Source organism: Haliaeetus albicilla, chromosome Z, assembly GCF_947461875.1.
Source record: "Haliaeetus albicilla chromosome Z, bHalAlb1.1, whole genome shotgun sequence".
Taxonomy (NCBI): domain Eukaryota; kingdom Metazoa; phylum Chordata; class Aves; order Accipitriformes; family Accipitridae; genus Haliaeetus; species Haliaeetus albicilla.
The window spans coordinates 67,814,472-67,827,107 of NC_091516.1; positions in this window are offsets into that span (position 1 = coordinate 67,814,472).

The window sequence follows — 12,636 nt, forward strand, 5'->3', positions numbered from 1 at the left end:
TAGAAATAAGTCAAATGCAAAATAACAGTTTCCTATTAAGATGTGTCTGCCCCCCTACTTAGTTAAAATATCAAAGCAAGGAACTAACAGAAATAAGGGATTTTCTGGTTCCATATTTCCATGCAGAGAAAGAAGCATAGGCATGAACTACATTTATTTTCAAAACTATCATTCTGAATAAGATCCTTTGCAGATCAAATGTAGTTATTTCAAAGTTGCCTTGGCTCAAATTCAAAACTCTTTCGGAATTCCACCTATTAACTGGTACAACTGATACACGCTTGTAATGTATTTTGATTTACAAAGTATGAAATGAGTGATTGCTATCCGTTAGTTAACATGATGTATTTTTAAAAAATCCTGTCTTAATTTTGTTGATGGAAAACATTTTCTCCACCTGTGCCAGGTTGTAAAACTAAAATGCCTTGCTAATTACATCTGCTATCAGAAAAACACATTTCTGTCTAGAAAGATCCAGTAGTTCTCACTGAAATCCAACTGGTTTAGAGCCTTGGTTTGCTAAGTTTGTATCTCTGCATATTATTTTCATTTACTGCTGTTACTGTTTTTATTTGCCACCTTGTCTGGAGAACCCAGTGCCTGCTGAGTGCAGATGGCACAAATGATCTCTCCACTGATGAGGCTAGAACAGCCTTTGTAGAAACTCTGTAAAACTTTGCTAATGAAAGTTTTTACCCTTTCACATGCTAGATTCCCCATATCAGGCTTATAGTTTTATTTATGTATATACATATACAAATCTGTACAGATTTTATTTAAGAAGTATGATCGTGGTGTGGGCCACTTTAACCTGCTTGACTCTCTGTGAAAGCTTCAGTGGGTAATCTGCCTGTGGGCTGGCCCAGTCGTTCTGCAGATTGCCACATGAGACCTAGGATTGTGATTGCTCTCAAGAACTTTTACTCTGAGCCAACTAAGCATATCAGAGAGGTGAAACTTTCAGCCCCCGGGGAAGGATGCAGCACACATGACAATTTTGTACATTTCCCTTCTATCATGTGCCTGTCCTTGCTACAAGGTCAAGGTTGCGGGGGTGCTAGCTGGGGAAGTAGAAAGAGAGAGTCTCAGCTCAGCGTTCAGTCTGATGTGGACAAGGAAGCTCTGACCTTGTTTGTCATCCCGAACAAATACAATTTCAGTTACACACTTGAAAGGCAGGATTACTCAGGTGCACTGCAGAATACGGTGAAGGCTGGGCTTGACCCTGCCGCACTGAAATGGGGGAAAGAAGATTTGCCCTGTTGCCACTATGTAATGGGCAAAAACCTGATTCTTCCTAGCCGCAGATCTCGGGGAAAGAAAGGGATGAGGAAAATTGGTAGTGGTATCACTTGGGCACATAAATCTTCATCTAAGTAATATGTTCTCAGCTTTATGATTTTTAGCTTTTTAATCCAAGATGTCTTTTTTTCTAGCATTTGTTAAAGAATCACTTCCAAAATGCTAGAAAGTCAGCCTGAGCATATTGCAGATAAAATCTGTCTCCCTTCTCCATCACGTAAAATAGAGATACAACATTTGGCCTATATTCAGTTTTTCAGGTGCTAAAAAGCTATGACAAAACTGCACAGATCGTATGATAATGGGCATATTATACAACTCTACATCATCATATGCCCAACTTATTATTACTATTTTAGTTTTCCACAGACCACTTTTATAGCACCGTCAACTTACATGTACTTCACAAACATAAAGGCTCATTGCATGCTTTTTGAATATATAGATCAAATACAAATAAGTGGGGAAAAAAACAGGAAAACGTTTAAGGATATGGCAAAGGTGTGGGGAGTATTCCTGTGGAAAGGAAAGTGAGCTGGGTTGTTTGAGGGCTTTTAAAGATCATCAGCAGACTAAAATGTAGACAAGGAATTCTCCAAGGACCCCCTCCTGTTTTTTGGAGCCATCACAGCGAAAATGGGCCCTAAGTTCTGACCCTTCCCTGCTTTAAATGTACCCTGCTGAAAAGGATTGAGAAAGAAACCTGACTGACTAAAAAGCAGCTGCATTTGAGGAACTTGTACACAACAAAGATGGCTTAAATTTGGGCTTGAAAAAGGGGTGGGAAAGCTGAAAACACAGAGTCTGCTTCCACTGGTAGGAGCAGGCAGTTGCCAGGGGGGAAATACGCAGTTACAATAGCAATGTGGTAAGTGTGAAACACCCTGTTCATAAATGTACTGAAATACGTGCATACAGCACTGAACATACGTATCTGAGGTTGCATGTGGCCTTCCTGATATCACCGTACAGAGTCCGAAAGCAGAGAGAGTGTAAACATACATTTGGCAAGTGAGAGGGAGGGCAATGTTGTGTAGGTTTTCCTAATACAGAAGAGGAACTGGTATTTTGTTCCTGAAGAGAAAGTAAATTGCGAGTTATGTAGACAGTAGAGGTGCGATAGGAAAAATTGTGGACAGTTTTGAGGGAAGGGTGTAGGGCGAGGTTAAGGTAGATAGGGTGAGATGTCTGTCCATTTAAGTGGCTGTTAGCAGTGGCAGGGAGCCACACTTCGAAGTTGACCAACTTTCTTTAGGAAACAAGTTGCACAATAAAAGTTCAGAAATGTGTAGGTCCATAAGTTAAGAAAGAGAATGGAGTAAATACAGAGTAAATAGGACGTAGAGAAGAAGCCAGAAGGAAGATAAGGTGTTTAAGTAGGAATAATTCTGTTTGTGGCAGTGGCTGTTTAACAGCCAGAGGGAGGTGCATGCCATGTTGTAGAAACCATCAGGTTCGGCATAAATGAAGCTGAAGACAGGGAAAAAGATAATCATAGAATCAGAATACCAGGCTGGAAGGGACCTTAAGGATCAACTGGTCCAAACGTTCTTGGCAAAAGCGCATCTGTCAGAGTGGGGAAGAGAGAAAATGTTGGGATATGCTTCTCTACTTTTCTATTTTGTATGTCCTAAAATGAAAGCACATTTTCAAAAAGGAAAATTGAAACGACTGAAGGGGAAGGATAGACAGGTGAATGAGAGAGAAGAATCTGACCTTGCAGTGAGTTACTGGTTCTGCTGAAATACTGTGCCTGAGAGAGCTGTATACACACCTATACAAGCACTTCAAACTCCCCTACCTCTAGATTGTCTTGAAAAGATTTAAAGAAACTATGGGGAGAATTTACTGATGTAGGCAGAGGAATTAATTTCTGACACATGCAAGAATACTGGGTAGCCAGTGTGCTTGTGTAATATAACATGTAAAGCATAGAGGCAAGAAGGGATGAGGTGACATGGTGGGACCCAAAGCTGGCGTTTCATGCAGAGCAGCCTCTGTGCAGCTCCATGCAGGCTGTAGCACTGCCTCTGTCACACCAGGCTCACACACAAGTGTTAGATCCCAGGCTGATTCCATCAGAAGGCCTGTTCTAGGAACTACAAATACCTAACTCACAACAAACCTGTCTTACCAGATTTTGTCGGAGTTAAAAAAAATGAAAAGCAGTTCTGGGATACATGTGAATAGATCTATAGTGTTGCATGGAAGGAGTGAAAACAGTGTGAGCAGCTGCAGTCTGTGGGAACTCAGGTACGTATATGCCATTAATTTAAATGCGCTCCAGTATTCTGTCAACAGAGGAAAGATAAGAGAGCTTCCCCAGGAATGTTTACTGCAGAACCATTCCACTGATTATAAGTTACTTTAAAGTAATAAATTAATAGTGACCTTCTCTGCCAAAGTATGATTTATTACAGACTGATCTGCTGTTTTGTATAACTGTTTTACATACTAATTGCCAGTATAGTTGCCCAAGAATTGAAATATAAATATGATAGGGAGTGATTCATAGACAGTATCTAAAAGCAAAACTGAAAACCTCAAAATGTTACAAGCTTTTAGAACTAAAACATTTTAGTGCAAATCAGCAATATGGTGTATTGTCAAATTAATTATTTGAAAGGGAGTATTTATAATAAACATTGGAAGGGATCAGCAGAATAAAGGGTTTCGCTAAACATTCCCAGTTTCATATAAAAATGATTCAACTCCTGTTCCTGCAATCCATTTTTCATATTTTGTTATTGTCTCCCAAACTCCTGCAAACTCCAGTTTTATATATATGTTCTGTTCAATAGATAAGAGATTTATCTTGCATTTGTCCTGATATCTACAGAAGATGCTTACTAATAAACAAGTAAATGGGCCTCCTTTTTGTTTTAAGCCTTTCATATTATATGAGTAGTTGATTTGAGAGCTATTTAGGTGGACCTGGTACCACAGCCATCACAAAGTTGCCTAACATTTCTCATTGAGAGTTTTCATTGTTTGTGAGTTGCTAAATTTCAACCATTAAGCTTTAAAGTTTTCCTTTTTGGGTATGTGCTTTATCCTGGATTTTCTATAGTGATTCAGCAGTTACTTGAAATGAACAGGAGGAGTGGTATTCTAGGTTACATATGTTAAGAAAACATGTGAAGTTGTCTCACTGGGAATCTCTAACACCTACAGATTTTGGAATAATGCAAGAAGTTCAGGTACATTCTTAGTTGCTGGCTGGGGTTAAACCATGACAGACAGTCTTAGGAATGTACCTGCCTCCTGCTGAAATAGCGTATCTGCCAAAGAGAAATTTGCCAGGAAAATACCAGGTCGTGTATGTTCTGCGTCTGAGGCTTCAGTTGGGAATCTGGCACCAAAGAGGGGGAGGAAGTGATTAAAAGCTGTTGGCATGCCTATATACATAGAGCCAACTTAGAGCCACATGGCAACTAATTCTGATATTTGTGATATTTTAAGCACTGGCCTTAATATTGTCACAGAATCTGAGGGCTTACTAAGGTGCACACTAAACTGTGTATGTTTTGCATTGTGTACAGACAGATGTGTCAGCTGCTGTCCATTCCTTACCTGCTCGGTCTCAATTTCTAGTGCAAAAGGATGAATATATAGGTTGTTCTTTCTCTCTTTACTCCTTTTTCCTTTTCCTTGGAATGATACAGGGAACTAACCTCACCTTGACTTCCTCTCTTTGTCGCACCCTCCCAGCTCTTAGTACGGCTGCAAGCATTGTCCAGCCTTCCAACTAGCAGACAGAAAAAGTTCTAGTAGAATTGATACATTCCGAAGAACTGAGTTTTGCAGTAGCCACTTGTATGTACAAAAATGTAATTCTAATCCTCTGTTGTTTTTTGGCATTAATGTACCATATTCATTGAGACTGAGACAAAACTGCTGCCTCTAAGAGCCACTGATTTAGACAATTATCCAAAATCAGATTATAATAAATGGCAGTCTTAGGAATTTTGATTAACCTCTAAATAAATGTTACTTTGGAAAAACCCTGTCAAATGCATTAATGATAAGTTGTGAAGTAGTAGTAATTGCAGGCATGGCATTATAGATAACATAGTTAATTGATACCACCCTCTCAAACATGTATAGCACATCAGCTGCCATGAAGCTGGAGTGATTATAATAGTATTTACAACAGTGAAATACATCAGATAAGATGTGTAAAATAGAAACTTAGGGTGCTTGCTACAATCATCTCACTTGGTCATTTAATGACTTGGCTTTGGGCACATATTGCTTGGCCATTAACGCTTCCAGCTTTCTGATGAGGTAAGTATATACTGAGCTGCTCTAATTAGATTTTACAGGAATGTCATATGGTCCAGGATGAAGGCTGTAATTAGTCCAGACAGTTTGCACAGGGCGAAGTAATCAGTCAGGTGTAGGGATCAGCCGGAGAGCCCCATCAGGGAGCAGCAGGAGGTGGACCAGGGACAGGGCTGGAGGTGAGGCTACAGCATGGCTCCTTAGTCCATCCAGGGGACAGGGAAAAGATGGGACTGGTGACAAAGCTATGACAAAGCAGGGACCTATCCAGGAGACAGCCACCAACAGCAAAGGTCTACTGTCCATCCAGAGACTATTACACTTGAAACATAGCTCTGGCTAATTAAAGCCCTGGGATGAGCTTAAATGGACCTCATGGGTTTGGGAACGTGGGTGTGTGGGAGGCTTACCAGGGCCATTACAGCCTGTTAGGGCAATCAGAGCCTTGACAGTTTCTCCTTTCTCTTTCCCTTATCAATGCTTGCAGTCATAGGGTTCACAAAAGGCATCTGCCTAGGTCACCTTTCCTCATGATGGTCCTAAGGAATGATGTGTTTTGGATGAGTTAGGTTGAGATTACAAATGAAAGTGGAAAACCTGTCCGTGTCTTGCAGGTGTGTTCATGGAAATGCAGTACAGATTATAAACGCAGACTCTAGGGAAGAATGCCCTGGCTTTGGTTTTCTGGGGGAAGGAATGAAACACATTTGATAAAGAATCCTCAGTTCATCTTGTTTCAAGCATGGCTGTAACCCTCATCAACAAGTGAGGAGAAAATAAGATGTGTGTTGATATCGCTACACAGCTCCGTTGAGCCAGAGGGATTGTTTTTTTTCAACAAGATGAAGGTGTTGGCAGCATGAAAAACTGGGAAGCGTGCTGAGGACAGCTAGCACCAGCCACTTCATCATCTCCCAGCACATGAGTCCAGGTCAAAGGGTTAATTTTGGGGGAAAATTTTCTGGTCGTAGCATAGATAATACAACAGTTACGTGACAAAAAGGAAGAAGAAGAAAAACAGTGGATATGTGTGTTTCTAACTTCAGCAATGGTGGAAAGAGGGTGTCACCTCCCAGGACAGAGCATAAAAAAGTGACTCTTCACACGGGAAACTTCCCTACCTGCAGCTGATCATCCCATACATGAAGAGTGGTGTAATTCCATTTTCACAGAAATCCAGGTATTTCGTGACCTGGATAAAATGTGCAGTCTGCTGCTTGGCTGGCAGGCTTCTAGCCTACATTGACAAGAGTAGTCAGCTATGCCTGAAGTGGACCTTGTGCTCCTGGTCATCTCACCCCTCAGTGTGCTAGGTGGCACAACAGTCACAATTTCTGTATCTCAGCCAGGTCAATTACTTGATACGATTCCTAGTATAGAGCAATGACAGGCAGTGGGGTGAGAGGAAAACTATCAAGTACAAATTAGATCTGCTGAAGTATGGCTTGGACATAGTTGCTTCTGTCACAAATGAATTAGGGAGGATAGGGTGACAGATTTGACACACTTGGTCCAGCAAATGCAAACCTAGAGCTACCAAAGACATGTAAGCATAGTTATAAGAGCTTCAGGGCTTCATTCTCTATCCCTGAAATCACAGATTATGAAATATAATAGGACATCTTTTTCAGGAAAGAACGAACTTCAGCCTAGCTTCCTCCTGTGAATGTTCTGGGCAAAGGCTATGGGTGTAGCTGCTTGAGAAAGGGAGTTGGAATGTTGTTGGGAAAATAAAGATGAGAGTAAAACCTCAGACTACAGAATATGCTTTGTAAATGCTGGTTTTTGAGGAAGAATTTGCAGGTTAATGCAATTACTTTTTTCTGGGTGATTCTGCCAACTTAAGCCAGTTTACTTATAATATAAATCCATGAGATCAATTTATGACCCTCTAGTTAGGGATAGCTCTTGTCCATTTTCAAATGAAAACTAACGGTCTTGAAAATTCCACCATTCTGGTAAGGGCAAAATACCACGATTTAGCCCATAATTACAGTCAAAATAGTGTGAAATGAGCCCAAGTTCTGCATTTTCTCTAGGTTGCCTTGAATGAGTTTTTACTATCTATAAAAGCAGTTTGTAATTTCAAAAAAGGGGGTGGGTTTTTTTTGTTTGTTTGTTTGTTTTTTGAAGTAACATAATAGATTTATTCAGGTAAAAGTTATCTTGCTTCTGAACTCCGCCCTGCCCCCCGAATAACAGAAAAGCCAAGATCTCCGCAAGGAAGCAGAGCTGTTCTATGAACACTAATATGTTCTGACCACTTTTGTCAATTATATGAATTTGTTTTCCAGTATTAAAGCCAGCATGAAGGACTACTTTACAGTGAATAAAGTATTCAGTCTTAGATGCTAAGAACAGTTTTTTAAGCTGAAGTTTTTCTTCTGAGAGTGGTCCAAGGTTTCATTCCATGACTTCTTCCTGAAGCTACAGCTACATAAATCAGGCCAGAAGCATACCTGTTTACACAGCTGTGCCAGGGGAATGTTGCAGGAACTTCACCTTGCCAAGGGAAGGATTGCACCCTGGCAAGGATCAACTTGCTCTCTGATTCCTAACTTATTTCTCAAGGTTGATGAGTAATAGTTTGTGCCCTAAGAGCAGAAAATGGGGCAATGCCACTGATTGATCAGCTGATATTTTTGTAGCTGACTGAGAAGTACACCTCAAGGAAAGGTGTTGTGTTTTTTTTGTTTGGGTTTTTTTTTTGTTTGGTTGGTTTTTTTGTGAGGACAAAAAGACAGCCTCTCATCTCTTTGAGAATGCTTGAACATAAGATTACTAATAGGAAACATTATACACAATTCCATCTATATTTTCCCAGTCATTTTCCATGCACCAATCCGCAGCCAACACAACTGGCATCACTCCCACTGAACAGACACTAATTTACACCAGCTGAGGTCCTGGATCTTATGTTACTTTTATATTCATATACTGGAGTCTGGGAAATGTCAATAAAGCATGCAGGTTTTGAAATGGATAAGATACATGAGCGCAACATAATTATTTTACACAAGGACTTGAATCAGAACTGTTACTTAGGGCTGACATACTATGATATGCTTGCTTTATGCTTTTTACCCTATCTTATGCTGCAGCTCACTTGACCTAAATTCTGCTGCAGTTTTCTGTTGCAAAAGATGGACATTTTGGGCACTGCTGCAAAAAAAAAAAAAAAAAAAAAAGGAAGTCTTTACCAAAATGATGCAATGAATTCAGCATTGTATGGCATTTAATCTTATATTGCATGCTACTGATCTTACACCAGACTTAGTTTTTCATTTTTAAGCAAACTGCAGAGTCCAATGTTGGTACCAAGAGTTGTCAGCGCAATAAACAGAGGGTTTGGGGAGTAGATACGTGGAAGTTGAAATTTATCAAATTTGGCAAGAATATGATGATGGTCTGGGGAGCAGAGATTAGGATAACAAGCAGCTGTGAACTACTTAACATCACTGACCATTTAAATAATGGCTATCAAGTTTTCTGGTTTAATTAACAGTTAAATCAAGGGGCAGTTCATGTCTGTTAGAGCCATTGTGTTAGGCTGCCTGCAAACTTGGGCATGTATCTCTGCATGACTTTATTTTCTGTTAACATCTGGAAGATTTTCTTTGCCACTAAAGGCACCACCCACCACCCACCACCACCAACCCCACCCCATCCCCCCCATTTTAGTTTTAAAAATGGCAGTCTGCATCCTGCAGTGTGCATCTGCAGCAGTGGGTGGATTCTCTGGCAAATTTAGTTGCCACAGAATCACACAAGACCCTGACTATTACCAAATGCTGTGTGATAAATAAACACAGAAACTTATTTTACTGAATTATTCTCTTCATTTAGTACTTAAATGCACTAGAAGTGGCCTTTTGAAAAGCATAGGTCATGGAACGACAATTGCTATTGGAGTCTCTGGATTGCTTCATTGTTTATTTAACTTGACAGCAGGCTAGCTACAGTTTCACAATTTAGATCATTTATTTTTATGGTCAAAATGTTCATACAGTAGCAAAATGGTTTAGTGTATCTCTGCGATGGGATAGTGCCTCATTCTGCAGCTGCTCTGGCTTTCTTTAGTTCAGGCTTCATGCAGAGTGGGTGCTTCAGGAACCTGGAAAACTGTTAAATCAGCAATGCTTTCCCTGTTGTGCCAGTATACTGTACCCACAATGAGGAAACGTTGGGAAGCTCATTTCAGTATGATTTTCTGGTGTTTCAGGTAGCCCTGAGGGGAGAAAGAGATGTACTCTGTGATTTCTCTTGAATAAAAGAGCATACAGATATGAAGGTAGAATTCAAAAACCTCCTGAAGCGAAGAAAAGACAAAGCTATTAATGTGCTGGTGGTATTCTTCTTTGTGTTATACAGAAGTGTACCAGTGAGCCTAAGAAGTTAGCTAGTAATACGAATGCTTTACATTCGTGGAGACTTGGGGCAGTCAGTAATAGACCTTATCTCAATCTTTGGTAGCCTTCTTCACCCTAATGGTTATGAAAGTCTCAGATATTTTTCATGTGCACTCACAAGTCTCTTTCTGAGACTAGTTGGTAATACATAATGAATGAAAAGGAAAAATAAGGTCTCCCTCTGCTTCTTTTAGTGCACTTTCACTGACGTGCTAGGAGAGTATGGGAAGAACAAGAAGAAGAGTGAAAGGAAGGTTATTTGTAGATACCTTATGGGAAGGCATTTCATTTTCTCTCTATAGCACAAGATCCCATGTTCTAGGGAGAGATTCAAACTCCTCTCAGGAGCCTTTGCTCAGGAACCAGGAGTTTGAGCACAGCGGACACATTAAACAGAGATGGACACATTTGTCATGGCCCTTGCCTCTGCTAGCTTCTCTGAAGTGAGCACAGGTCTTTTGGTATTGCTGGGTATAAATTCTCTCTTCCGTGGCAAGAGGACAAATCAGCTAAAGTAGCAGCAAATACTCACATAGTTCACTAGGGCTGTCTACAGACACAGTGCAGCACATGTCCCGGTGGCAGAGGACGAGTCCTTGTGCAGTTCATGAGAAGAAGGTGAGGTCTTGGTTCCATGGGTCCAGGTACCAGGTACCAGCTTGGCCATAGGTAAATTTTCCCTTGTTGTAAATTCACTATTTGTTCAGGCTGTGCATGCATGCAAAAGCCAAGGGTCTGATTTTTTTCAGCTAACACTGGATGTTTTTTTATCCTCTAAGAGCTCCATAAGATTGGCATTATCCTGTAGCAGTGACACAGCCTGCAGTCATTTAATGCCTCTTCTTGTGGGGCCAGGATTCCACGCCCAAGTGCATTTAGTAGGTCAGTACAGTAATTTTAAATGTCTTTCTTTCAGTCTTTTGCCATCTTCAATTATACCTTTCCACCCTACTATTTGTGTAATTTTCTTCTGTCTGAAGTCTCTTTACTGTTGCTCTCTATTGCACAGCATGACAAATTACCCATCAAGCCATATCTTTTCAGCCCAGAAATGCACAGTAACACAGAGTCATGGCATTATCACATGTTGTGCACTTTATTTCCTCACAGTTCATTCAAGTGTGTCACTTTATTTTCCTGCTTCCTTTTGTCATCATGAAGATTAACCGTTTTATTCTTCCTGAACTTTAGGAACAATTAGAAAGGCATTACACTGTAAGCTCAGAGCAACACCTATACGATTCTGTATAACTTAACAATTCCCCTGCATGGCAAAACCATGTCCATGATTCTGAGTCTTTGCAGAAGCCAGGGCTTTCATCCTTATTATACAGCTAAGTAACCTTGGCTGTGGGCAAGAGAATTATTTGTAGCCTCTGGCCACCAACCAAATTAACTGTGAGACACCATTCACTTTGACAGTGTGCACTAGACTCTCTTGGGAGTTATGAAACTCTCTGGGCCTAATGTGTACTGTGCCTACAATCCCTCCTCTCCCTCCTCTCCCTCCTCTCCCCCCCCCCGCCCTTTAATTCAAGATAAATACCAGTAATTGTACAGCTTGTGCCGAGATATCTCCCAGGCATTGCAAGTATGTGTTAGAAAAATCAACTGGAACAGCTCACAGCATCAACAGGGCTACAGCTGATACGTATATAAAATGCATCTTTAGAAATTGTGATTAAGATGATACAAAGAAAGTTTGTTGTTAATGCATCGTGTCGAGCACTCATTAGCATTCCACGGGGACAGTGCAGGAGTTCAGGGCCCAGTAGCTAACTCAGCATTAATGCACAGTCTGAAGGGAACCACAGGAGTAAATGCAAAGCTGTCCTCATAACGTATCTGAGATGTGAGACAGGATGTCTTTGCGCAAACATGCCTGGTTCTTCTTTACAAGCTATTTTATGGATCAATAGGAAGAATGGTTGATTGAAAGGGAGGAAAAACACTTCTGTAAGGCAAGCTAGAGGAATTAGGGCTTTGGTGAATCAGAAACAGCACTAAGCCTGTGGGATGAAATTTGGTTGGAGAAAACTTCATATACTCTCAGATTGTTATTAACAAAATGTTTAATAGTGTTAGATTTTATGATTTTTTTTTAATGTAGTTATACCAAGGAGAGTATGAGAGCGGAATATAATAAGCTGAAAGCATTGTGGTGCCAGGGACACTAAGGGCCTTTTGCAGATTTGTGTTAGTGCTCCAATAACTTGAAGAATGGCAGATGCTAAGAGACTGGTCTTGAGATGTGCTGGAAGACCTGAGAACTGCCAAGAGCTGGTATAGGCACAGGTTAGGCACCAGTCCCAAGTCCAAATTAATCTAATCTAAATAAGGTTTCTGTCCTACCCTCTGCAGCATTTACCATGTACATTGTAGTATTTAACTATTCCGTGCCTATTCTGAGCGTTTCATGTTGGGTTTTAAAAAAACACTGGTATCAACTGGCATGACAGATAATTTAATTATGATTCTTTTTTCAAGCACATCTTTACAGGTTCAATGGCAAGATTAGTACAGAAAGAGAAATACATGAAGAATTTAGAAAAAGCCTGACTTTTAAATGAAAGACAAAATCTTTTTATTTCAGTTTTTGCAACTTTTTGTGAAAACTCTCAAAATTGGTTTAAATGGGACT